Source organism: Coturnix japonica, chromosome 8, assembly GCF_001577835.2.
Source record: "Coturnix japonica isolate 7356 chromosome 8, Coturnix japonica 2.1, whole genome shotgun sequence".
In the NCBI taxonomy this organism is placed as follows: Eukaryota; Metazoa; Chordata; class Aves; order Galliformes; family Phasianidae; genus Coturnix; species Coturnix japonica.
This window is the reverse complement of record NC_029523.1, coordinates 16272490-16299289: the sequence shown is the minus strand read 5'-3', so window position 1 is coordinate 16299289 and position 26800 is coordinate 16272490. Positions and strand designations below refer to the sequence as shown.

The 26800-nt window shown below is 36.5% G+C and overlaps 1 protein-coding gene across 1 annotated transcript in view; it reads right to left on the bottom strand.

The window, feature by feature from the left end:
• ADGRL4 (adhesion G protein-coupled receptor L4) overlaps positions 1-26800 on the bottom strand; it is a 134945-nt gene that overhangs the window by 74493 nt on the left and 33652 nt on the right. The window lies entirely within an intron of this gene.

Sequence of the window (26800 nt, the reverse complement as noted above, 5' to 3'; positions counted from 1 at the left end):
TTTCCAGCATCTTCATTATCACTGCTCGGTAGAGCCAATGGGGTTAACCTCTGCTCTGACCAGGGAAGAGTGAAGCATGTAGAAATAGCACGTATTTGCCTGGCTGGCACAAAGCACTCATGTCACACCCTGGCAAGGAGAGGAAGCTCCAGTAACAGGATGTTAATTTTCTACAAACTACAGCATAATGAACAAAGTGCCCAGGTGTAAGAGGAATGTTTTTCTCTTTTTTGATTTGTTTGTGAGGAGAGGGGAGGACTTGAAGAGAGGAAGGGACTAGGAGTTTGTTTTCTTAAGTCTTCCTGGAATCTGATGCACTGAGAAAGAGAGGAACAGAAAGTCAGATAAACTGAGTGGAGCTTTGATCTGCATGTCCTGTGCCTGCATGTGCTCTGTCAAGAGCTTGGCTAGTGCTAACTTGCCGCTACTGCTGCTAAATTTCAGCTGACTCATAAGGCTGGGTTTGGAAAACCTGTAATGCAGGAATTACATTTATTTATCCTCTATCCCTTTACTTTCCAAATCAATCTAAGAAGTCTTTAATAACATGCAGTGACAGCAAAAACTTGCAACTCAAGGTTCAGGTCTTAAGAGTTAAAAATGTATTTTTGGAAAGTCAAAGATGAAAACTTTAGTTTCATCTAGACAGCAGCTTTCTGCAGGTGATGTTCAGAGAGATGGTTAGGAGGCCAGTTTCTTGAATCATAGCATTGGTATGTTTATAGGGAGAACTTGAATTCACTTTCTGATTCAAGGCCTAAGCATACTGGAGAAATTGTGGATGATGGACAAAGGCAATACTTCACTGTAAGCAGGCAAAAAACTTCTTTTATTTTTGCTGGAAAATTGCAGGGTAACAAACTTCTTGACAGTCAAAGGTACAAATCTTTCAGTAGGATATGTTTGATCTGGAACGGTACTATTGAACTACTCTATTCTTGGATGCAGTGGACAAAGTGAAGGAGGTGCACACATCTAATTGACAAATGGTTTGTACTGTAACTGGCAGAGGGTGAGGAAGAAGCACACAAAGACAGAAGATGAGGAAGAATAGTACAAGAAGGACATAACAAGGAAGGTTAGGTCAAGAGGAACTCTGGGCGATAAAAGGAGCTTCGATCAGATTTGGAAGGCAATAGGGAGACAGTGAAGAAGGGGGATTTAGGAATATCTTAATGAGATCTCAATACTGGGAGCAGTGGATTACTTTTGCATTAGACTACTTTAAAAACTGGCTAATGTGAGTGTCAGTTAGAGGCTGAAGACAGCAAGGTCGCAGTAGACATGGATGTGGAGAAGGATGGATTTGACAAAGATTTTATGAGGAGAACGAAAAGCAAAGAGGAGATTTCTGAGACATTTTGGAGATTAAACCATGGGGATTTACTGATATTATCTATTGGCATATAGGGATAAGGAGTTAAACAAGCAGAGATGAGCAGGTGAACACATGAGAAAGCAGACACTTTCAAATTTGTGCTGTCAAAGTTTTCAAAATATACTGGGAAAAAAAATATTGAGGTGTCATAAAACTGAAGTATTGATGGGTGCCTGTCTTTAGAGGCAGGGAGGAGGAACATGCACAAACATGCATATTCCTGGAAGACCAGAGAATATGTCAAAGCTAAATGAAATGGGCACAAGAATATCGAATGACGCTAATGCTGAGTCTATTTCTGTTTGACTAAAACAAAGAAGCATTAAAAATAAATATTTTGTGGAAACACTCAAAAAAGTAAAAAAAAAATTTTAAAAAAAAGCCTTTTCATTATTACGTAGTGGAAACAGCCCCAGGCCCACACTTAAATATGGAGTTCGTTTTACAAATGGGCCCATTTGTCTTTAAAAGACTGAGTTAAGAGGGCACAAGTAAGTGAATATCCACAGGTTAACATTCTTGACTTCAAACCACAAGTTTTTGATTACTGATCACCATGATTAAAATATCATAAGTCTGACTGCAGAATTCTCAAGTTAAGTTTTTACTGGTGAGCTCACAGGAAGACATCAATCCACCTATAGAAATGACTGGATATTTTCCAAGCTTTGCATCTTGAAAAAATGTATTTATTCACAGTGATTTTAAAGGTAGTTCAGATGCTGATTGTGCAGAATGTTCTATGAAACTAACCACCCATAGCTGATGAGGGTGGAAAGTTAACACTTTCCAGAACATAGCCTTAGGTAGCTTTCAAAAGAAAACAATAAAACAACTGCTTTTTTAACTTACAGTACCAACAAAAGAAAAAAAAGCAAACAAAAATAGTACTGGGTGCGTTATCTTCTTCAAATGAACATAAGCACAATCCACTATATTAAAGACAGACATTATGCCTTTAGTGCAAACAAATTTGGATTGCTAGGTGGAAATATACAAAAAGCATCAAGATGCCATTTGCAGTTTTATATTACAGGGGACATAAACTCTTGTGGTGTACCAGTATATATACTTCTTTCTCAAATTATGTCTTAAGTATGCCACTAGATACCTAGTGAGAGATGAAAGATGCCATCTGAAGGGCATCTTACAAACATATCTGCCAAAGGTTGCTGACCTCACCTTCAGATCACTATGAATCATCTTGAGAGAGAATGGTCAGAGTGTGTGTTGCATTGAGAGATCCTGAAAGCTCCAGGTGAGGTTCATATATCTTCAGCCTCCTTGCTGTTCAGCTCCACTTATATTCAGTACCCTCCAACTCTGTTAGCTAACTCATCAACAGTGTGCTTCAATATAATCCACTAAGGCTGTTCACAATAACAAGCACTTACACGCACATTTAGCATTATCACATAAGCATGTGTATCCTTTACTGAACTGGGGTAATGAATGTTTAATACCAATTATAAAAAAATGATAAAAAAGTGATACTGATTTTTTAATTATTATTATTTTTTTATTTTTTGCAAATGACTGTTCACTTTAATTACCAAGTTTTCTGCCCAAAATAGAACAGAATGATGCACAAATGTCTTGGATAAAGCTTTCTCTCTGGTACTTGCCTTTTTTTTTGTTTTTTTTTTTTAATTTTTTTTATTTTTTTTTAAAATATAACAAATTAATTTATTGGTTCAAAAACACTGCAAGAATTTAGATGGTCTTAAAGCTACTTTCATTTATTTGAGTCACTAGAATAATTTTCCTAGTTAATAAAATATTCATTTGAAAACATATTTAATGTCATCGCAAAATAATGATTTTTATATTATTATTGTTGTTGTTGTTGTTGTTATTATTATTATTATTATTTTGTGGCTGGTTATTTTCAAATAAAAAATCAGGGAAAATATTTTTAGAGCATAGACTAGCCTATTACAGAGCAACCTACCTTGGAGGATTCTGCCACAAAAGCAGTGTTAGCATCTGTTTTATAACTGCTTCACCTGACCTTCCTGTCTGAATGCCTCACAAAACCTTATCATTTTATGTGCAAACATCATATTCCATCTGAGCATCCAGGGCTGAATATATCTCTTGGGATGATGTAACTCTAGGCAATTCTGAAGCAATAAACACACAAACACACATAAACATATGCATGCACACATCCTACTAAATCTGTGTAGCTATGTCCATCTGAAAGAAATAGAACATTTTAGTGTTCAGAACCAGTTTCTTGCTGCTCTTTGTTTTACCTTAGGTGAAGTCATGGAATGAAGGAATTTAAAGTGAATGCAATGTTTCTAATAGCCAGATTAAGTACCCTGAAATGAGGCTCAGTTTCTGCCATCTGCTATAATACAGAAGAGATGTACAGACCAGATATAAAGATCCTCACAGCTAAAAGGGATAAAGTACCTCAGTTTTCACATCTAGTTATGTTCTCCTGGAATTGGTCATTCTACAGTAGTGCTAATGGTAGTCACAGCTCTTTGGAGGAATGGAGTGAACCCCAGAAATAATTACATCAATGAAATGCCAGATTAGCAGTTGCTTTTAATTTACACACATTTTATATGAAAGCATTAGAAGTGAAGGTCTCTCACAATGCAGTGCTAAGTATGTTAACCATGAAATAACCAAACTAGCTCCTAGAATTTCCTCTATTTTATTTCATGAAATAAGAATTCTGAGAAGTCTTTTTATTCTAACACACAGTACTACAAAACCACCTTGTGTTTTTACTCCTTGGGTAACAGATTGCTAAATGTGGTTAAATTGTGAGTTTCAGTCATTTCTGGAATTAACTTTAATGTCTCCTGAAGAATGAGCAGATCCTAAGCAAGGATGTTGGGATTTGCTCCAACACTTCCTGGGAATCTTCACATTTTGTGGGACTACATCTTACAGAGGTGCAGCCATTCAGGCGGCCATGGTCAGATGAACTATGCACAGTGTTGGAATAGAAGATGTTCTTTTTCATCTTCTCAGCTCCTCATAGTTACAAATGTCTTGGGAGCATGGCTTTTTGTTTCTTTTTGTCCCGGTGTGCTCATTCTCAGTGTCCTGCTTTAGCCAGAGTCCTGTTCCCTTGAACTCATTCCTGCCTTGCTCCCCCTCCCCCCCCCCAGCCCTGCTGCATCACTTCCTTGCTTTTCCCAGTGACTCCTCAGGAATTTGTGCATTTCCTATCTGAGAACACTCACAGAAGGAAAAATGCTTCAGGACTGCAGCTGGGGGACAAAATAATACTCAGAAGAGGAAAATCCTGGATGATCATTTAGGTGTTAGAGTGGAAAGTTCAATCTACAAACTGCCAAGAGTGCTACAAGTTGAAAAAACAAACACTTGCATTAAAAACAACAGTACCATCACTGATTTTTTAGTAGAAACAAAGTACCCTGTGATGCATGTGACGTGACACTACTTATCCTGTAGTATTACTTTGTTATACCATCTCCTTCATTCAAAGCTTGGGGACCATAGTTCACTGACAAGCTGCAAGGTTAGAAAGAAATGCAGCACTAGTCCACAAAGCACAAGTCACTCCACTCAGTGAAGAAGCAGAAAATGCTCTGATGGAGCAGAAGGAATAGAAGGAACAGGTCCTCATGAATTCCTGCTCTTATTGTCCTGATTATCTTTCTAGCACCCAGGTTACCTGGCAAACCATGCTGTTTATGTGGATTGACTCCAGAAAGGGTCTCTTGATCCCAGTACTGCACAGTAGAGAGTTGTATGCAGCTGCAGAATACTGCAGTCTTTGCTGCTGCCAGGATGGCGATTTGGTGCTGTATTCTCACACACTTCATGCAATACTTTCATATTTCTACAGTGTTAATGCACTGATGGTCGAGTTCTGGCGAGTCCTGTTGAAGTACATTAAATTAAACTGCTGTACTGTGCTGGTTTGACCCTTTGCTAGACACCACCACTGAGACAATTAGTCTCAGTCACTTTAACAAAAAGCTTAGCATCTTAATTTAATCCTATTATTCACTGCTAAACCTTTCTGTTTGTCCTCTAATCCTAGCTGCTGGACTGTGGTGTGTCTTGAAGAAACTCAAATTATGTACATTGCAGATGATCTTTTGACTCTGAAAGTAAAGAGTTTGTTTAACTTGTATCCTTCTGGCTATACTTCATGTGTTTTCTTTTCTCTGGACTTTTTGTTTATACTGTGTCCCTTCAGTGTTGCCTTTTTGCTTAACTAGGTCTAATTCAATAGTGAGTTCTTCAATTGCATAGAGGCCTAGAGGTCTCTATTTCTCTCTGACATTAGCTGCACTTATGGCTGAGGTATGACAGAGCTGGTCCTTCAGATTCAGACTTCTCTACAAGCAGGCTGCAGGCATTTTTCCTTGCTTGCTGCTGCTGGGTAGCATGTCCATCCTAACACCTGGATTTCTCTCAAATAGATTACATTCATCCCCATCAATATGTACAAGTACATGATTTTTTCCAATGTTCATTATCTTGTACTTGTCTGCACTGAACTTAATCTGGCATCTTGTTACTCAGTCACTCAGGTTTTATTAGTTCTTCCTGAAATTACTTACTTTGTTCCCTGCTTTATATTAACTTAAATAATCATGTATTGTCAGCAAATTTCAGTACCTTGTTATTCATCCCATTTCCCCTACCATTAAATATGTGTGGTGAGCAAATAGCGTAGGAAATTATTCATGAATATTCATTTGAAGTTAAAAGCAAATTCCATTTTGACAGCATTCGTGACTATTCCTTGCTCACTTTCTGCAAACAGTTGAGTGTTAAAGATTTACTAGTGCAAATGCATGCAATAAATTAATGTTTTTCCCATGTATACAAATAATCCTTCCAACCTGAATTTTTACAGGCAAAGCTCACACATATCAGGGAGAAAAGGGATATCTCTAGATAGGTGCATAGCTTCATAAGCTTGGAACATGCTTAGAAAACCACTCCTCTTCTTGTGCAGAGACAATTTGACATGAGATAGGTAAGGAGAGAACAGCATTGCAGACATTACATTTGCCATCTGTATCTACTCTGACCCAATGCCAAGCAGAGACCTGCAGTCCTGTAGCTCTTCATTGCTGTCTGTACTTGCTCCTGATGAATCCCATTTTCCAGCTATTTTGGTTTACAGATTGACAATTCTATGTGTCCTAGCATTCTGGTTAAATCCCATCTAGTAGGGGATTACGGAGTTTCAGAGGGCTTGGTTATATGAATGCTACCTGGTACAGGCTGTTGCACATTGCCTCTCTGCTGCAGTTACACAGGCACATCAGTCCTGCTGGTCTTACCCAGACAGCAGAGATTGCTCTGCTTGCATGAGGCACAGCTGCTTTATAAATGTGAACCTGTATATTTCTAAAATGTCGTCAGATGTGTCATAAATCAAGGTCATAAAAGAATGAGATATTTTATAATAGTGGTTAAGAACAAGTCCAGCCTGTTACTGACTCTGTTATGTGTTGCACAGCAGCACTAACTTAGATCAAGGTTATCTTTGAAAGCCATGAAGATGACAGAAAGGGAAAATAGAGAAGCAAAGCCTGTGAATAAGGAAGAGAATATGTAACAGTGTGACACAATGCATGGGAAACATTGTTATAATAGAGGGATCAAATTGACTTGACTTCTGTACAGCAAGAAGAGGTTGAATGGAGGTAGCTGGTGAGCTGTTTTGATTTTCATCATCTTTTATTCCTTAGTATTTTTAAGTAGCACTGATACTGTTAAGTGCACCTATAAGGATAAGAAGACTCTTCAGCAGATTCAAATCTGTGCTCCACATTAAGCCTGCTTGAATGCAATGCCAAAGCCCTCACCCACCCCCATACACTCTCAGATGACCACTGGCATTTTGGGTGATTAGCTTAAATTGTGCTAAGGTCTGTTCTGAATAGTATAGCATAATGATGAAAACAGAACAGAATACAGTCTTCAGTGCTCAAAAAGCAGAAAGAAATATGCATTTGCCTCAGTCACATACAGTTCAATATGTGAATGCCCACATATGCCAAGGCAGTTCCTAAATAAATTCCTGTCTGCAAGTCAAAGTTACCAGAAATTTTGCTTATGCATGGGTATAGGACTTGTTCTTTAAAAGGACTGAAATACAATGAAGCTATTTATGCGCTGCTTGAGTTTGTACACTGAAGTCTTCACTTAGTATTTCTGGAGTTTGGATGAACTATTTTAAGCAAATATAATTTTCAAAAGCCACTGCTGTATGCCTGCAGCATAGTCAGTGCTGACTATACCATATGACAGCTTTTTTCATAAGGTTGCAGGAAAGGAGATGTGAAGAAATTTATATGCAATTTCCTTCACAGAAAAGCCCATATTTAAAGCTAAAGGAAATTAAAATGTGATTCCATTGTTTAGATGAGAAAAGGTTCACGACTAAATTAATGTAATTCTGTATTTGACCTTTAGAAAAAGCAGTTAAGAACTTTCCAGTAATGACTTCATATATTCTTGGTGCTTATACCTTAGTTTACATTGTTTAAATTACCTACTGAATAAAACAACTGTAGATTTATAGTATATGCATGATACACTGTATAAGTTAAAATACATACATTGTAGTTGTTTTTATTCAAACCATGATATGCTGAATTTCAGATCAAAAATCCCTTCCTTAAAAACACTGCAGGACCCTGGAAATATCCAAGTACACATAAGGACATGTGTGTCCCAGTGTGTTTCATGGAACTAGAGGGATGTGGAAGATGCACATGTAAATTTACTCCTCTATATCTCACATTGTTTGCCAGTCACCATCCTTTAAAATTCTCCCCTTGGTATCTCAAATTATCTTTTAGTTCAGTATTTTCAAAGCCTTACTATCAAGAAGAGGGTTTCCTTGGAGATTTGGAGAAGATTTTGAGCTCACTGAAGGCAAAGAAACTATGCTGCTTTATGCAAGCTGAGGATCTAGTTTGATAGTCTCATCTTTGTGAATATAGAGCAGAATGAATTTATTCAAACTTATGAAAGCCACATGAATAACTATGTTTGAACAATTCTGTTGTATCCCCTTTGCATTTGCAGTGTAATTTAGCAGACTGAAATTAATTTTTCTTCCCTGATTATATTTTCTACAGACACTGGAAAGGTTGATGAGTACAATATAGTTTTAAATGATGTGCCTTGTTTATGCCTTTTTCTTTATGGTCCATTACTGTAGGATTTGAGTGGAACCATATGATTATAGTCTTAGGTTGTCATGCAAATGGACTCATTTTGTTCTATTTTCCATTCCCCTTACTGTCCTTGTCAATACAGTGGATAAATCTTGCTCTGTGTTCTGTTCCTCATAGACTTGTAAGGCTGTCATCAGAGTGGATTAATCTTCTGCCTGTGTTATCACAAAATTCTCTGTCCTAACAATGACTTATCACTGAATTTAAAGCCTGATATACTTTATACTCAATCTGAAGACTTAGTCTTGCAACAAAAAGTGTAATAAGAGCTAAAAATGGTACAAAACTAATCCATTCTTATCACTGTCTTTGAATTGTAATTTCATGGATTTCCTTGAATATAGCATTTTACTGAACAATACCAAGAGAGAACGTCATAGAATAACACACTTGAAATTTCAATTTTAAATGTCATCTAAAGTAAACTTCCAAATTGTTTAATTATGTGACCATAACTGCAGTAGAGATTACTGCCAGCACAAATGCTGCACAAACAGTTTGCTTGATAAAAGCCAGGATGTGGACAACTTATTACTCAACAACATATAAAAATAATGTTAAAAATAATGATAATAGTGGGATCTGACTTAGACTAATACAAATTTTAGTTACTGCTTCCACACATAATGCCTTAACAATACCCTTCATGCTTAGCCAATGCATGGTTTTTAAACCGGCATGTGGTTGTTCAACATGCTTGTAACTTATTCTTTTCTCAGAGTTCTCACACAGATCTACATCATGAGAAAAATATGTTTTGAGCATTTATTTAAATTATGCATGTACTCAAGATGCTAGATGAAATATGAAGTGTTCAGTATTTCTTGCTCTCTGACATGATGCACAAAGGCCAAAAGAAGTTGATTTCAGCTACTCTAGATTAAAACAAAGTCTTTTAAACTTTAAGGTTTTTTGGTATTTTATAAGTATATTAGTCTTGTCTACATGAGGATTTTAGAACGAGCAAAAGAAGTCAGTGTTTAACTACAATAAATGGAACTAAGTGCTTCTCTACACCACTTCCTCATGCTGATGTACAGAAATTTCTATATTAACCATCTGAGTTGCAGATTCTGCTTGTTTGACTTCATTGTTGGCAATTTTGGCCAGAAACCCAGTGCAAACTTCTGCGTGACAGCTCCGTGATTTTTCTCACAGTGCTTTATGAGATGCTTCCCACAACTGGCAGGAGGCCTGAGACTTACTGTATTAAACTGCCACGATTCTTCTCCCATAACTCAGCTGTGTTTTGCCAGCTCCATTTCTAAACTGCCATGAGAGCAGCCTGGAAGACACACTGCTCACTTACAGCAGTCTTTAATATAAACAGGATAATGTCTTATATTGGCACTCACACAGTCAGATGGATTTGGCTTTGTAGCTTTGGACGAGTTGCATTATGGTTTCTGGAGAAGGAAATCTGGAGGATGAAGTAAAAAGCAGTTTGTTGGATTTTTTTTCCCTTGGAGGCATTTCTCTGCAAATGTTTTCACAAAGTGCATCATTGCTTCTTTCTTTGGCAGACTGTGAATGCCTGGTAGGATGCAATTCTTGGAGGAAAGGCAGTGCTGAAGAATTTAATGATGGAGAAGGTGACGATCCTGCTAAGCCACTTGGTACTCATTTGAAGCGACAGAACATCCACAGGAAAACCCCTTTTCTTCCCAGACCTCGAAGCAGTGGAATACCTTCATTGCCCACAGTACCAAATTAGGAAAAACTTGAAAGGCAGCAGTAGCAAGCAGGGAATGTACTGGGTGGTTTGAATATTCCCAGCAGGTATTAGGCAAATTCAGACCATCCTGTACTATAAAGTCCTGCTACTGGTTAAGAAGTGACTCCCTCAGAAGTGGAAGAGAACCTGGGTAGAGGGACAAGTCTAAAGACCAAATCTGTCTTGAAATCAGTGTGCGATAGCAAACCATTTGCTCTTCCATAAGCACTTCTTCACAAGATCCACAGATCTCTCTTTGCATTCAAAGTACCAAGTATGTTTAACAGTTATTACAATTTGTTAATGGTTGTTCCTAAATCAAACATCAGCCTGTTAGTGCCCACAGCTATAGATTCTGATTTCCCTTATCTAAAGTTAAAAAGATTTTGTTCAAATCAGGGCAGCAATTCTTGAGGACAGCCTGCCCCCCCCACCCCCCCAAAAGTTCAGGGCAGTCAGCTTGTGACATGCCTCTCTTGTCCCAGACAAACTGGGAAGAACAGGAGATCTCTCCTGAGCAAGGAGAGGAGGAGGAATCCTAAAGCACAAACTGGGGTGGCAGGCATACAGCGATTCTGCCCCAGCTTCCCCTCTGCACTGCTGCAGAATGTGCAGCTCAATATTAGAACACAGCCACTGCTCCTGATTTTCACATGCTCTGCAGCACAGCTTGAGGATCCTAGCACAAAATGCTCCTGCCTGCCTGCAGGGTCATATAATTTGTGATTGTTATTAGAAACCTCCTCCTGGCCAGACTTCAGCATGTACATAGAGGGGTTGTTTTTCTGTTCTTTATGGTACCTTGGAAACCTGCAACATTTTATTGGGTGCCTTCCAGGTCAGAGCAATAGTGAGAAACTTATTGATGCACTGCTTGCATGCGCTGATAGAAAGGTGTGCTGAAATGTTCCCTGTTTCCCATGAAGATCAGGAAGTGGTGGGAGTGTGGACTGAGGCTTGGTCCTGTCCTGCCTTCAGCCACTGTCACTGAACATTTTTCTTTTGACGTGGTACTGGGAGAAGTGGGAATTACCATCTCTTTTATTTACTTCAAAAGCATCTTGTAGATGTTTGCATTTGTGACAGTTCTCCAGATGGGACTGAGCATCCAGTTCTTTGAGTCCCAGAGCTCTGCAGATGTCCAGATGGAAGACTAGGGAGAGCAGCAATCAGTGTGTAATTGGGTAAATGATAGACCTGCTGCAAAGCAGCATTACCTCAGCCTTAAGGAGGATTAATTACAATAGACCTATGATGACAATTAATTCTCTTTAAAAAGTTGCGTGTGGATTCAAGGCACTTTAAGTCAAAGAAGCTGGAGTTAATTCAACATAATGGGCCTACATAAGTAACCAAGTGTTGTAAGATATTAAGCACTTCATACATTACAATAATGGAAATATCTAAGCTGTTTTTTGTGAACAGTAAGAAACTGATCCTTTGCCATGCGACATGGTCTTCCTAAAGCAGACTGTAACCCTTTGTTTTGACTCACAAATAGCACCCAGTGTGGAATACCAAATGTGAAGTTCAATCCCAAAGTGCTGATAAAATACAGCTGATTTCTCAGCTTAGGCTGACAAGATTTGTTCATGCTTAAAAAAATAACATCTCAAGTGACAAGCCCTCAAGATTTCAAAGGAAGCCTAAGAGAGTTTTGTTCAATCATAAGGTAACAGAGATGCTCTTCCTGACACATTGTTGCTGTCTCAATGGAATAAGATAGACATAGAGGAGGGAGAAACATTACTGATCAGGTTAACATGAAAACTCTTTGCAAGTGCTAATTGGAATGCAAATCTCTGTACCATAAAACATTTGAGCTATGAATAGAGCATGAGAGTTAAATTGATTAAATCTGTCAGGGTCTAAAAAGGCTGGAGATGCATGCTCTGATATACTTGACTCTCAGCATTTTTATTGACAGGTATAGGGCACTTTGGCATCCTCAGAGATGCAAGTATAATACACTATATATTTTCAGTCAAGTGCATTTCCTATGAAAGGCACACAAGGAGGGCATGGGTTAACAAATAGAGCTGGTACATGCCTGTCAATGACGCACCAGCATTTACTGAATTTTTCTACAGAAGAAATTACAATTAAATGTATCATGCAATTATCATTAAATCACAGAATGGCTTGGGCTGGAAGGGACCTCAGAGTCCACCCAGTTTCAGCCCAGTTGCAGGGCTGCCATCCATCAGAATAGGCTGCCCAGAGCCCCATCCAACCTAGTCTAGAAAACCTTCAGGGGTGGGGGATATTGCTTTGGGCTAATTGTTAATTTAATTTCTTTGACAAATTAGCCTTAGCACTAACATGATGACCTTTTATTATTATTATTTTCCTCAGCCATCAGAAAATAAGATATTTACAAATCACACCCTAAGTTCTACACTCAGCTTCAGATGGGTATGACAATGTATGGGTGTACGTATGCAGGGAGAACATTGGCCCATCTGTACGGTGCTTATCAGTATGCACTGTGACAGATTCCCCCACAGCTGTTTTCTCATTATAACCCAAGTAGATTATTTTCAAAAATCATATCCAGTCACTCTACAGATGTTCACTTCCAACTTATGTATCCCCTCCCCTCTTTCCTTCAAGCAGATTATATTTTTCTAAAATCTTGGACCAACATTTGACAGAGAATATATTGGAACTTTTCAAAATTACAGTAATTAATGGGAAGCTTGTGAAATCCTTACCTACCCAAGGATAAGTAAAAAACAAAAACAAAACAAACAAACAAACCACATTGCAATGAAACGTTATTAAAAATTATGACAACAAATTAAAATTGAACAAGATTGCATTTGTGAATCTTCCCTTTACCTCCAATAAAAGAGGGAAAAAGAAACCCTCATGGAACAACAAAGACTTCATAATCCTGTAATACAAAATAACAAAATTCAGGTATGTAGCACAATATATAATAATGTGCTGATTCATTAATATGACTGCCATGTGACTTGTGGTGCTTTATTACTGTAAAATCTTTAATAGATTATGTCTGCATTTTTTGTTGCATACCTGGTCTCACACTATAGCTCAGAGATTTATTCTTTAAAGGAGGGAATATGAAATGAGGAAATAAAAAGGGTAAATCTATAGGCTTATGTTTGTGCTTCGTGTATAACCACACAAAGCTTTTCCAATTTTCCAAAAAGGCTGAAACTGTTCCAAAAAACCTGAGTCAAAATGAGAAAGCATGAGCTGACTGAAAACAGAATATATCATTTTAAAAATCAGAATAGTAAGGAAAAAAAATCTTCAAATAGAAAAAAATTTCAATTTAAAATACTGAAGTATCAAGATATTGCATCAGAGCAGAGCATTTTGATTTTTGGTTCCATTTTTATTTTCATTTCCATTCGTCTGTTCTCAACACAGACAGTTCAGAGAAACTGAAATGGAACCAAAGAAAAATTTATTGCCACCGCATACAAAAATTGACCTACCTCTAATTTTCTCCTGACATTTTGTGAGAAGATTAATTTCTTCACTCATTTTTCATGTTTATGTTTTACTTTTTTTTTTTTTTTTTTTTTTTTTTTTTTCTGGGGAAAAAAAGATTGGGGAAGAAGTAACAGTATAAAAATACTTTACATCTCATGGAGAGATAACTTGCTGTTGTTGATCCTCTTGGTTAATAACAGTGAAAATTTGCCCCATGCTCTTCACTTAATCTCTTCAAAATTCATTCAGAAGGAGAAAAAAGTGGCTTGTTATCATGCCAGTGCATTGGGAGTTTGTGGGTGAAGGTAAGGTGCTGATGCTGTACAGGAGATCAAAAAACAAAGCTCTAATGGGAAGGGATTGGTCCCAGCCAGAGCATCATTGCCAAAGCATCTACAGCAACATGAAATTTTCAGATTGCCAGACAGCCCATTCTCCAGAGGAACCCTTTGTGGCTGGGGATGGAGGATGAACCCCATGGAAGTGTCATGAAAACAGAGCTGGCTGTACTGCGGAGGACATAAGCCACAAAATGGGATATGTGGGCTGTGGAACTACATCCTTAAAATTGTACAGTGCGATTTGTCGCTAAAATGTCGCAGCAGTCATTTTCAGGGCTCAAAGCATTTCTGCAGAGGAGCAGAAAGTATAAATATTGCCATTTAATTAACATTATACAATATGTTTCCTATACAAGCTGACATAACTGTCTATCATTCAAGTGATAGGTTTATACAGCGATGGCTGGAATCTAGCAGATTTACTGCAAATACTACCATAAATAAACTTTCCCAAAACAACATTAGTAGCGCAAACAAACGACTATGTCTGATGTCTGAAATGCAGCAAAAAGCAAAGTTGTGGCAGGTGTGGCACCTGATAGCTAAATTGAAATTTATAGAATGCATATGGCAGAATTTCATTTTTCTTTTTCATTTAGTGATCAAAAACTAGATGACAGACAGTGTAAAATGAAAACAGATGAAATGAATTTCTGCACGGATCCTGCCAAGCTTCATTTTCTCCATGAGTTCTTGGAAAGCCCAGAACCTATTCCCACATGCAGGGCTAGAATTTGCAGATCCTGCGCTTTACCTCTCCATCCTGCCATCTGACAGTGTGCCAAGTCCTGTGCACCGCAGAGTGATTGTGAAGACAAGTCTGTTTATTATGGTACAGAGATCTTCCCGTCAGACTCAATAGCCTAATTTTTATACGGATTATAAATAAAATATAATAACATATAAATATATAAGTACACACACACACACACAATAGTTATAAAACTTTTCAAAGTCACTGTCATTATAATGCTTTCTCTGAAGAAAGTAGATAGACTGGATAATAAATGAAGTGTAATGGAAATTTGATATGAGTTTTTAAATATATGCTGAGGTAAAAGGTGAACCTAGTTAACTAAGCAACAGCTCCTTTTACTCGTCTGATATAAAACAAGATTCTCTGTGGAATACATTTCAGACAGCCATGAAGAATTTATTTTTAATCAGCTTCAAAATACAGTCTATAATAAGCATGCCCTTAGGCAGTTATACTGTGCATGCCATCATAAAAAGGGAAAAAAAGAGCTTACAACGGAGCTTAAGAAAAATGGCCAACTGGATTCCAGTGTTTTTTTTTTAATCTGTGGTTGTCTTTGCCCCCACTGGGGATTCTTATATCTTCTTTCCATCAGGAGGGTATGGCAAAGCCACTTGCAAGTTCTTTATGTTGGGATCCACAATAAACAATATAGGGGATATGAAGACAATTTTTAAATGCTTATGTGCGAAACATTACAAATCCATGCAGTATAAACCAAGTATAACATTACCAGCTCCACAGCTCAAATAGATCAAATTCAGCAGAAATTGTGGTATATTACACAATAAAGTGAAATAACCTTTAAGACAGAAGATTGACTGTTTTTGGAAAGTTTTACCAATACGGTACATTAAGACCTTCAGATAAAAATAACATGCCTTCTCATAAAAGGGAAATACGCTTTTGAAAGGAAACAACTGGGTAGTGATCTTAGTGGCTAAATGAGGGGAATTAAGCTTAGAGGGGAAAAGTTCAAATTTTATGCCTTTGGTACAAAGTAGGGGGAAATTTTCAGATTAGTGTCTTGTCAGAGCATAATTTCATTTAATTGCATCTTCATAATTATTATATAATAGTTACAAACATGCTTATTTTCTTTCTGAAGACATCATAATTCAAATAGCATTAAAATTATTTTCTTTAAAGCGCTATATACTTTTTTTTTTTTTTTTAAAAAAAAACAGCTGATGAGCTGTATTGCTAGAAAAAGAACCGGAGTCTTTGATAGTGTTTTCATGTACTGAATGAATCCCACTAATTGAAGACGACCATTCTGGGGAAAAATCAAGCGAAAGACATAACATGTTATAATCTATCCAAGAAAGATGAAAGATGGGAGTGTTTCTGTCCTAGTAAGGTTAGCTGGGAACCCACAGGCAGATAAAGGAAGAGGCTAAGATTACATTGGAAGCCTTTGGCAAGGCAGTATCTAAATATATATCTTGGGAATTCTAGAGGGCATGATATCATGTCATTTTGAATCTAAGTATTCTAATTCAGTGAAATCTTCCAAAATAAAATAAAAATTATAGCCTACAGCACATTCATAGTATCTCTGAAAATAAATAAATAAATAAATACATGCATTTTGCATACAGTTCCCTCATCCCTAACAGCTTTTCCCTATATTGGCCTACTAGATCAGTGAGGAAAAAGAATCAGAATACAGGTCTAATTGGAAATCATCTCAGTTCCTTTATGAATACATAACACAATGCCTCAAAACAGATAGACTTTGTAATTTTGCTTTAGGAATAGCATATTTCATGGCTCCTTCTTTAGTTATTTCCTTGAGGCCGCTGGAAGTCCCCTGTTAAAATTTCTGCTCTGATGTGAAGTCACAAACACTTTTCATTTTAACATTCTAGTATTGTGGGTTTTTTATGTGAAGTGTATTAAGTACAGAACAGATTTGCATAAGACTTCTAAAGATAGAGTGTGATTAAAAATATCCCTAATACAACTGAAATACAAGCTAAAAGAACTGAGGGAGAAAATGAGATGCTTAAAAATATAATGAACTCCTGTGTGTTGTAATAGTAGACAAGTAAAATCGATAAATGAATAAAATAAGAGAATTTTCAAAAAAGTTCAGGGATGAAAAAAAAACAAGATTAAGATTTCTGACTAACAGATGAAGAATGATCACCAAGGACTCAGACATGGAAAATTCCTGTGTTAATTCTTTCCTATCAAAAAGAAAGCAGAGTGTCATGGTTTTGTAATGTTGCTGTCAATATTCCACATCATAACATCATGTGCGGTATGGATCATTAAAAGGTTCAAACTCGTGGTCTAGTGGTTAAGGATGCACATGATGTTATGATGTGGAATACTGACAGCAACATTACAAAACCATGACACAGAGGTGTACTGGAAACAAAACTGAAGAAACCAAAGTAAAAATTTTAAACTAATCTTCAGTAAATAAAATGTTCACATACACTTAAGGTAACAAAAGAGGTCTGAAAGGACGTGGTACTTGGGGAAAAAAAATCTAGCAGAGTTGTTAGAGGGAGCATCACACAGATTTTGCAGGCCAGGCTCAACTACCAGTTTTGTTGAATGAATTGTAGAACTCCAGTTTAAACAGTAAAGAAAGGATGAGTGACCTGGACACATAAACTTTTAACCTAGCTTTTGTTTCAGGTGAAGAACTTGAAAGGATCACAAAAGAATTAATTTATGAGAACTGATGGAGTGGAAAGCACCTCTCTGGGGCTGGCCTGAGTTTGCTGAGCTCAGGCTAACATTACTGATCGACTTTTTCCACATACTAAATTGGGCAAAAAAGGATAAGGTAGAATTAATCTAGACTTCAGCAAGATGTTTTGATCTAGTTGCAATCAGAAAAGACAATGAGATAATGGAGATGAATTGCTGGCTTAAGATGATGATATCGTGGATGGTGATTAGTTTTTAGATAGAGTATTATCAGGCTGAGTCATGGTTCAGCTCAGCCAACACTGTACTACATAATCTCTAATGATTTTAAAGCAGTGATTAATTTGGCCTTGATGAAATCTGCTGTTGAAATTGGACGCAGCAATAAATAATTATTTCCTTAGAGCTGATACTATGTGCATTAAATGGTTCTGAGGAGAACTCTGGATCTCCACTGAGCAGCATTTATGTGAGCTCTTATACATCAAGGAATGGGAGACTGGCTGAGTCACAATTTATAGACCAATTTTTAAGTGTTATTTAGAAAATGATTAGAAAGATATTGATGGGAGGAAAAGCAGTGGATAAAGCAGGGGAATAATGCACGTAAAAAGGCCACTGAAAAGACAGGTTTCTCCTGGGATGAATACATGGGTACATATCTCATTTATTGTCTAGCAATCCATACTTCTTTGAGCTGAGTAGAAAATCCTACCAAGTAGGAGCATTGGCAGTTTCTGAACAAATTCTGGCGTCTAACAGACTGCTTGTGATATGGAGTGGGAGAATCAGATCAGCAACCTTTTTGATTAGGAGGGAAGCTTCAGAGCAGTCCTGAGTCACCTCTGTTATATTTAGAAAATCACAAACTGTGATTTTTATGTCCAAGTGGAGGTATTTGCAAATGACTTTACAAGAGGAGATGCATTTCATTAAATGGAACTTTAACATGAAATGCAGATTTCCCTAGTCTAGATGGTATTGAGCCTTCTCCACAGCAGCTCTACAAAAGCTCTATTTTGCTGGCCAATATCACCATTCCATGTAGATCCATCCTACATCCACCATTACAATCCTGGGATGGTACTTAGTAAAGACCAAAGTAAAAAATTAGTTGGAGAATCAAATAATTTATAATTGTATAGGGGAGAGTTTCAACTTGTCTTCTTATAAAGTTTAAGGTTGTTCCATCTACTCTGGGTTTCACTGGTGCTGCTCTCCAGGCCCTACTGTCTCTCCTACTATCTCTCCTGGCACTACTATCTTAGAATTGGATCAGTTTGGTGGGGGAAAAACCTCTCAAAACTAGAAATGCTGGCAGAAGAAGAATCATGCTGATGGACGTCCATATGGTCAAACAGAAATCAATTAATCTGGTTCCAATATTGGAACTAGAATATTTATTTTTGTTTTATGTTGACTTGATTTTTTCCTTTGGATATGCAGACTTTTGTGTTCCCATCCCTGTAATAGGATGCATTTTAACTTTTTCCAGTATTCTCTACATGACAGGAAATCACAACAACCTGTCTGTATTTAGTGTTAAAAAAAAAGAGAATAAAGAGTAAACTGTGACTTTGGCCAATATTTTGCCACAAATTATACAAATTATTAGAGGTTGCTACATTACAGTAAGTAACATTTCCAGAGTATTTCTCCCTGATTTCTTTAGTGTTTTCTCTCCAGAAATATGGAAAAGAATAACATTTTCTTTTGGAGCGTCTGGCATCCTGGCAACAAAAGAAAAAGAAACCAAGCTGGCTTTATTTTAGAAAATTAACCATATGCCTGACATCAGTGGGAGATATGCCCTGTTGAGAGAAAAGAATAGCCCCTGATTGCATGAAGTTCTTTTCCAGGCTACAGGCTTGGCTTCTTATTTGCCAATTTTATGGATGCTTAAGAGTTTGTCTGAATATTTTCTGTATACTTATGCTGATAAATACCAAGGCAGGTGAGAAAGGGAAGAAACATTATCCTAGCCATATCTACATAAATGGAACCTATATTATAATATGTAGTTAAAAATGGAATCACATTATAAACATAATATTACAAGAGAGCATGTCACAGTAGAGTTGATAAGTTCCAAATATGGTAATGTTCCACATTTCTCGATACAGGTAAAAGACAAACATCTTCTACTGCCCTTCAGAACAGACAATGCAAAGATTCTGACCCCAAAAGTATTTGTGCACGTATTTAACTTCTACTAATAGTGATCACTCTTTTCCACTGGCCTTATAAGATAGTTAAAGTTAAGTGTAGATCCAAAGAATTTACAAGGCAAGAAATATCAGACAGGGTTTACAGAGAGAACTGAAGTCCAGAGACAGTAAATGACTTTCCAGGAAGTGACCGTATATCAGAAATAAAACTGAACTCAGACTGCTGAGACCCATTCAAGCAACTAAACCACAAGAGCACACTTCCTCTATTCAGTGATTAGATAAAGAGTGAGATTGAAGAAAAACTTAATTACAGTATGTTTGGCAACCTTTTTGCCTCCACTTTTTGGGCCAGCTTTCAAAAGTAGTAACTTTTTTTTTTTTTAAATACCAAGACCTATAACAGTCAGAAAGGTATATACACATGGAAAGTGACAATGGAAAACTGATCTTACTTTCAGAGAAGGGGGAAAAAAAAAATAGTTTGAAACTCCTGCTGCTTCTATCACAGGTAGACAATAGTCTGAAATATTCATACCTGTTTCTAGCACGTTGGTATCACAGTGTAACCATGATTTTATTACCACATCTTTTGTTTTCTAGCTTTCTATTTCAAGGAGCTGATCAAAATTAATGTGGTCTCTCTACCCAATGGCGTTTATTTTGGTTATGAGATTAGAAATGTAAATTTGCAATAAAAGAAGAAAATAGGAAGCTGTTTTTAATGAATATTTTACACATGATTAATTAACAGAATCCCCTACAGGAATTTGGAAGTAATAAGGAATTGACTGAAAATAAATTAAAAATTAATAAAGGGGTCTCCAAACAACTTTGTTTATGAGTATTACCAGTTGCATTCTTAGTTATGAATATTTCAAGCCACTTTGCTATTCAGGATGTTTTATTCTTGGAGTGTTCATAATTTTAGAGGTGATTAGACAAAAAAGGAACTCCACAAAACAAAATGTCTTGAAGTGATAAAACCTACCTGGGGAAAACTCACTAATGTACAAATAATGGCTTAATATCCATCGTTTTTGTCTAATAATACCTGCACTATGATGTTCCCCTTAATCTTCAGTTTCTAAACAGGGTGAACAGAAATGCTCCCTAATTCATTTAGAAAAACGAAAAGCTTTTCCGAGATGATATCTTAAGCACTGCAGACACTCAGCTTAGTATAGCCATTAATGTTTGTTAACTGAGCCTGGAAAGGGGCATTGGGGCATGCACAGACTGCTGCAGTGCTGGTCCAGCAGCAGGTTGAGGACGGGGCTGAAGCAGAAGAGGTGTGATACCAGGCAGCCATAGATGGAACTTGAATTAATATGTTTTGTTAATGGCATGAAGCAAGGCTACTTCTTACTCAGCTGTTCTATCCTTATTTTTTCTTTTAAGCTAGTACATCAATGTGACTTGAAAAAACAGTGGGACAAGAAAAAAAAAAATTAAAAAATCTTCCCTTGCTCATAGAATATCTTCATTTATACTAGTGTAGCAGAAATGTTAAAGAGAAGAAAAATACTACATGAATCCCAGTTGTTTTTGTACATTTACAATATTTAACTTGCTAAAAATCTTAAGTAGAAGTGATTTGAATTCACTGAAATTACTTCTGAATTAAAAATGACATTAAAAATTCCAGGAGAACTAAAGCTAAAACATCTGGCAGATTCATCTGTGTAAGGTCAGAAGATAAAGAATTGAAAAGTGAATAAACAACCACTTCAAACTAAGTAGGTCCACTTAGTTGTTAGATGATCTGAGTGCAGAGAATCAGCTAGGTGTGATTTCAGCAAAACTAGACCAAAATCATTACGACTGAGTCAATTTTTAGTGACAACAAGAACAAGAAATCAAAACCAAAATTAAGCCATGGCTTATTTTGTCAGATAGTTAGTTCTTTTTTATAAAATGTTAAGGACTAAAACCTCTCTAGTAATAAGTTATCACCGGGGATTGAAGTTCAGAAGGACAATCCAAATTTTTTTCCTAAAATAATAGTCTTCAGGAAGCACATCAAATATTTATAGCAAAAGTAGTTGGGGATAAGTCTTAAGAAGTAAAAAAAACAAAAACAAACAATATATTTTAGAAAGATCTGTGAAGACCATGTATTAAGTCCCCTTAATGACACCCCAAATCTAACTGCCCAGAATAAAATGATTGGCATGGTATTTGTGTGAAATTTATATCTCCAGAATAAGTGTAAGTAAAAACTACTGTAGTAGAAATATTAAGCACTGGTAATAGTAACTGTAACAGCAATGGTAATAGTAATTAAATCTTGATCACAAATTAAAATCTTAACAGTATCCTCAATGTAAAAAGAAATTGTAATTTCTGAGGTTAGATAAGTCAATTTATTTAAGAACTTCTGAGATGATTCACTCTTTTGAAGATAATCTCCAGAACAACACTTGTGGGTATTCATTATATTCTCTACAGCCTTTAAATAACTGTTGCCTCACCTAAGTGGAAATATACCCTTTTTGTTATTTTTTTAATTTTTTTTAAGGTAGGAAATCACCTTGAGTACTTCTGACTGGCTTACAAAGACAGAAACAAAACATGGTTGAAATTTAAACATGGATGCCTGCCAGTGAAATACTGGCTAGAAATCCAAATGTTGGCAAGTTTTTATTGAAAGAAATAACACTCATCTTCTTGTTGGGAATGAATGCCTGTAACTGCAGTTAGAGAGGAGCAGTGTGGCAGGAGCTCACCAGGAGCACAGTGTAACCATCAGCCTTAATAGGGCAGTGGTGCTGGAGGAATCGGCAGGTAGCAAATGAACAGCTGGGGAACAGTTTGATTCACAGATGCTTCAATATTGCTAGAAAGGCCTGCAGTGAAATTCATGGATGTTTTACAAATAACAAGACCATAGCTATTCCAGCTGTGAATAGTCAAGTTGCAAATAATAGTTGGAGGGCCTAGGCCAATTTTCCCCAGAGCTACAAGATATTGGAGTGGATCACTATGGGACTCTACAGTACATTTTCCTCAACAGGAGAGGTGGAAAGAGGGAGGCACTTTTTCTCCTCCCCTCCTTTTAGCACCCCAGACCATACACTGTTCCCATTACATGGTAGAGAAGTTCTGAAATCAACTTCATCTGTACACAGCTAGCTGTCATACTATAAAAATGTTGAACATCAAATATATCAAGCCATTCTACTTAAGAAATTTTCCTTTAACTAAAGAAAATGCCAAGTGAAAAGATCAAATGCAGTTCCTGATTTACACTGTGCAAAAGGTCTTCCTTCAAAAATATAAAAAACAATTTGTATACATTTTTGATGTTCTGATGTATAAATTTCTGAGAAAATTCTCACAAAATTTTCTCAGAAATGTGTAATCGAGAAGTGAACACAAGCCAGAATTCTCAGGTAATATTGTTCAGACCAAGAAGACAAGAAATAAACAGAATAAACAGTGAAAAGTAAATGACATTTTTGAGTCTGCATAGCAGATATTGCAGGGTCAGGCTCCATTACTCATATTTATAAAACAGAAGCAAGTAGGTAATCAGTAGTGGTAGAAATAATTTGCATAAGCCATTGCAAAACTCTTTACCAAACATAACTGGGCTTTTTTTTTTTTTTTTTTAAGGAAGGAAAATGGCCTGCAAAACAAACCTTAAGAACATGCTAACCATAGTCATGCCCTGTGGAAGCAGCATAATTCTTTAACAACAACAACGACATGTAGAGTAATGATTTGAAAAGCAGAAGTCTACCCACGTATGAAGAGGTAAAGATTATAACAAACAGGTTGAAAAATGTGTTTAATTGATGTTTCTAGCATCTGTTTTACTTTTGTCTTCATTTGGGGACTGAATCCAAAGTAAAGAAGCATTTTGGCTTTGAGACAAGTTAGATTTTTCTGGCATCAGTTCATTTTTATCAAGTGAAATTTTGCTGATTTCTATTTATTTATTTTTATAACTCACTGTTTTTGTAGCACATTTTTATCTCACATATGTGAGTGAATTTTATGTAACTATACACACTAATATTTCCATTAAAAGCTATGGAAATTACTTGAAACCATGGCATTCCTTCTCCAATTCCCCCTCAGCCAGCAGTAATTTACTACAATTGTTTGGATCCATTGTCTCTTCAAAACATAAGAAGTCTTAAGTCCTGGCACAAACAACAATCAGAAATAGCTAAGTAATCTTTTACTACAATTGCTCAGAAGAACCCTGCCTACCAATAAATAAATAAAAAAATATAAATAAAAATAAAAAAAGAAATGAAACCAATTTCCATCCATATCATGAGACTAGCTCATGATAAGCTTGTCTCTCTGCAGACACTATCCACTGACCTTTTGTTCTTTCCCCAGATGTTCTACCTGTATGCCATCAGGATCTTCTGACTCACACTGATTTGCTCTAGCTGCTTTTCTGAAGCCTGGTCCACTCACAGCCAGCCATCTCTATCCAAACTTCTGGGGACACATGTGGGGACTGCACTGATTACAGAGATGGCTGCGATGGACTGGGTACCCTAACAACTCTCATGAGAACTATTCCAAATTTTCTGGAACTCTATAGATAAAAATTCAAACCTTGAAGAATTTCATGAGCTGATGAGAACCCAGCACCTGTTATCTCATCTCTGCTTGGAAACTTTGCTAAGTAGGCAGGCTCCCACACACAGCAGCTTGCATATGATTTAGCTAAGACACAACTATCCATTGGTTCCTTGCAGAAATTAAGATTGGGATCACAGAAAAAAAATCCTTATTTGTAAGGAAAGGGTCATAAGCTGCATGCAGGTGCCAAGCAATTTTTGTCTTTCAGGAAAATGCATTGACAAGGACAGAGTTTTTAAAGCAAAGCCAGCCATTCACCATAGCAGTGAGTTCAAACAAGCTGTATTGTATTGCTTATTTTCCTTGTTGCATTACCCAGAGACAGCAATGTAATTTGCTAGTGACATCTACCCTATTCAAATACATTAAAATAAGGATTCTTTGCTGTTTCACAAAGAACATAGCCACTATGTCTTTTGATCTCAAACTTTTATTAAAAATCATGTTTATATATTTGATGTGATTTTACAGTGAGTAGGCAGGCAGTGTTTTGCAGTGGGTTTCCATAATCAGATATTCACTTATATCACTCACTTTTAAATAAAGTATGTAGTGTTGGCATGGAGGGAAAGTAAAAAGCTTTTTTACAATGAAGTACACTGATTAAAACTGAATAAATGTGTTCAAGCAATGAATCTGACTATAAAGAAAGCTTAAATAAATCTACATTTCAGTGCAGGAAATGTAGGAACAACACAAACATTTCACTTAGATTTCTACATAACTCAGCTAACAACTATTCTCAATACTATTGAAATAATGATAAATCAGTTATTTTTCTCTTATATACGTGCATATATAATAGATATATAATACAAATGATAGATACTATTACTGTTATCTCTTCTAGAAACTTAACTGAGATTCAAACCTCAGCCCAGTATCTTGGGAAACTGAATTACCTTCCATCAGTTTTTCCAATGAGTATTACTCCTGAACTTACAGAAAGTAAATCCCAAGAATTAAACTGAGAGTGAGGTTAAGTGCTTACACTTGTCTTGCCTTGGACCATCCCTCCTTGATACTAAATTTAGCTCCTCGTAAGAGAGAATACAGCCCCATGAATTTTTGTATATTCATATAAATTAGATAAGGTCTGGGACACATAGCTGCTTGATTGAGTTCCTTCCTTTCACACAAAGCACATTAAAATATTTCTTTTTTATTTCATGAGCAGTTTTTGAAACCGTTTCTCTGACTACTTAAAACTAGAGAACAGTCCATTACACTGTCACATGAAATTAATTGAGCATTAAACAGAAAAATCTACATTTAAAGTCTTGAATTAATGCTATCTGGCTTTACACCTAGACTGACCTACAGCAGTTGTCAAGACCCTAAGAAATAGTATAATGGACCATCATATAAATAGAAACTTGCAATCAATCAGAAGAGTTTGCACTTCATTGATCAGCTACCATGAGAAAGAAAGACCTGTAAATATAATTCTGAAAGTCAAAGGAATGCTTACACATCTTGTTTACCTGAAACTGAACTTAAAATGCCTGGATTCCTCAGCACTGTGGAGTTAAATATTCAGCCAAACACTGAAATACAGTCCTAAAAAAATCTTTAGCAAAAACCTCAGACAAAAGGAAGAGCTAAGCATCTGTCATGAATATTTTTAACTGTTATGTGTTGTAAGAAAAACAAGTTGCTTTTCTCACCAAAAACTGATATATTTTTGCACAAATATTGGCAATTTTGAATTTACAAAATAGACATAACTACTCCATACTTGCCAACATAAATTTTCAAATATATATAAATATATGTAAATCTATCAGAAGAAATAGAATCTGTCATAAAATCTGACATGAATATTGAGACTGGGTTTTGGCCAGTGGCTTCATTTAACCAGCACCTTATCAAGAAAACTTTCCTTCCTTCTGAATGGCACTTTCCAAGACAGAGGATGGTAGGAAAAATAAGCACTGTAAGTATACTGAATTGTTTATTTTATAATGTGTTGCTAATGACTCCTAAGTTAAGATTGCTAAGATTGGCAATGAGATTTGCATTTAAATCAAGGTTGAAATCCTCTTGTTTCATACTTCAGTGGTTGAGCAGTCTGTAAGTTTGGCACAGCAATCTTCAGAGGAGAATTTTCTTTGTTATATTCTTTAATAAATATTGACTACACAGTTATTAAACATATGCAAAAGAAAATTGCAAAGGAAACAGCTTTTCTTTTGTGCCATTTTCTTGTGTATTACAGTTGCCAGTCCCAACAAACTGCACAAATATATGGGTGCATACATCATAAGTCTTTTACCTGCTAGCTTATGGTCAACACAGACCATTCTAGAAATACTGAATCAAGCGTGAACAGATGTTTTGATAAACAGAGTAATCTACTTTAGCTGTACTTGAAGGAGACACTTCATCCTTGTACGGTGACAATAATGAAAAGATGGTAGTAAATACCCAAAAGGTTATTTACATGACAAACTCACCCATATAGAAGCCTTTGGTCTGCTGAGAACCACTGAAGTAATCT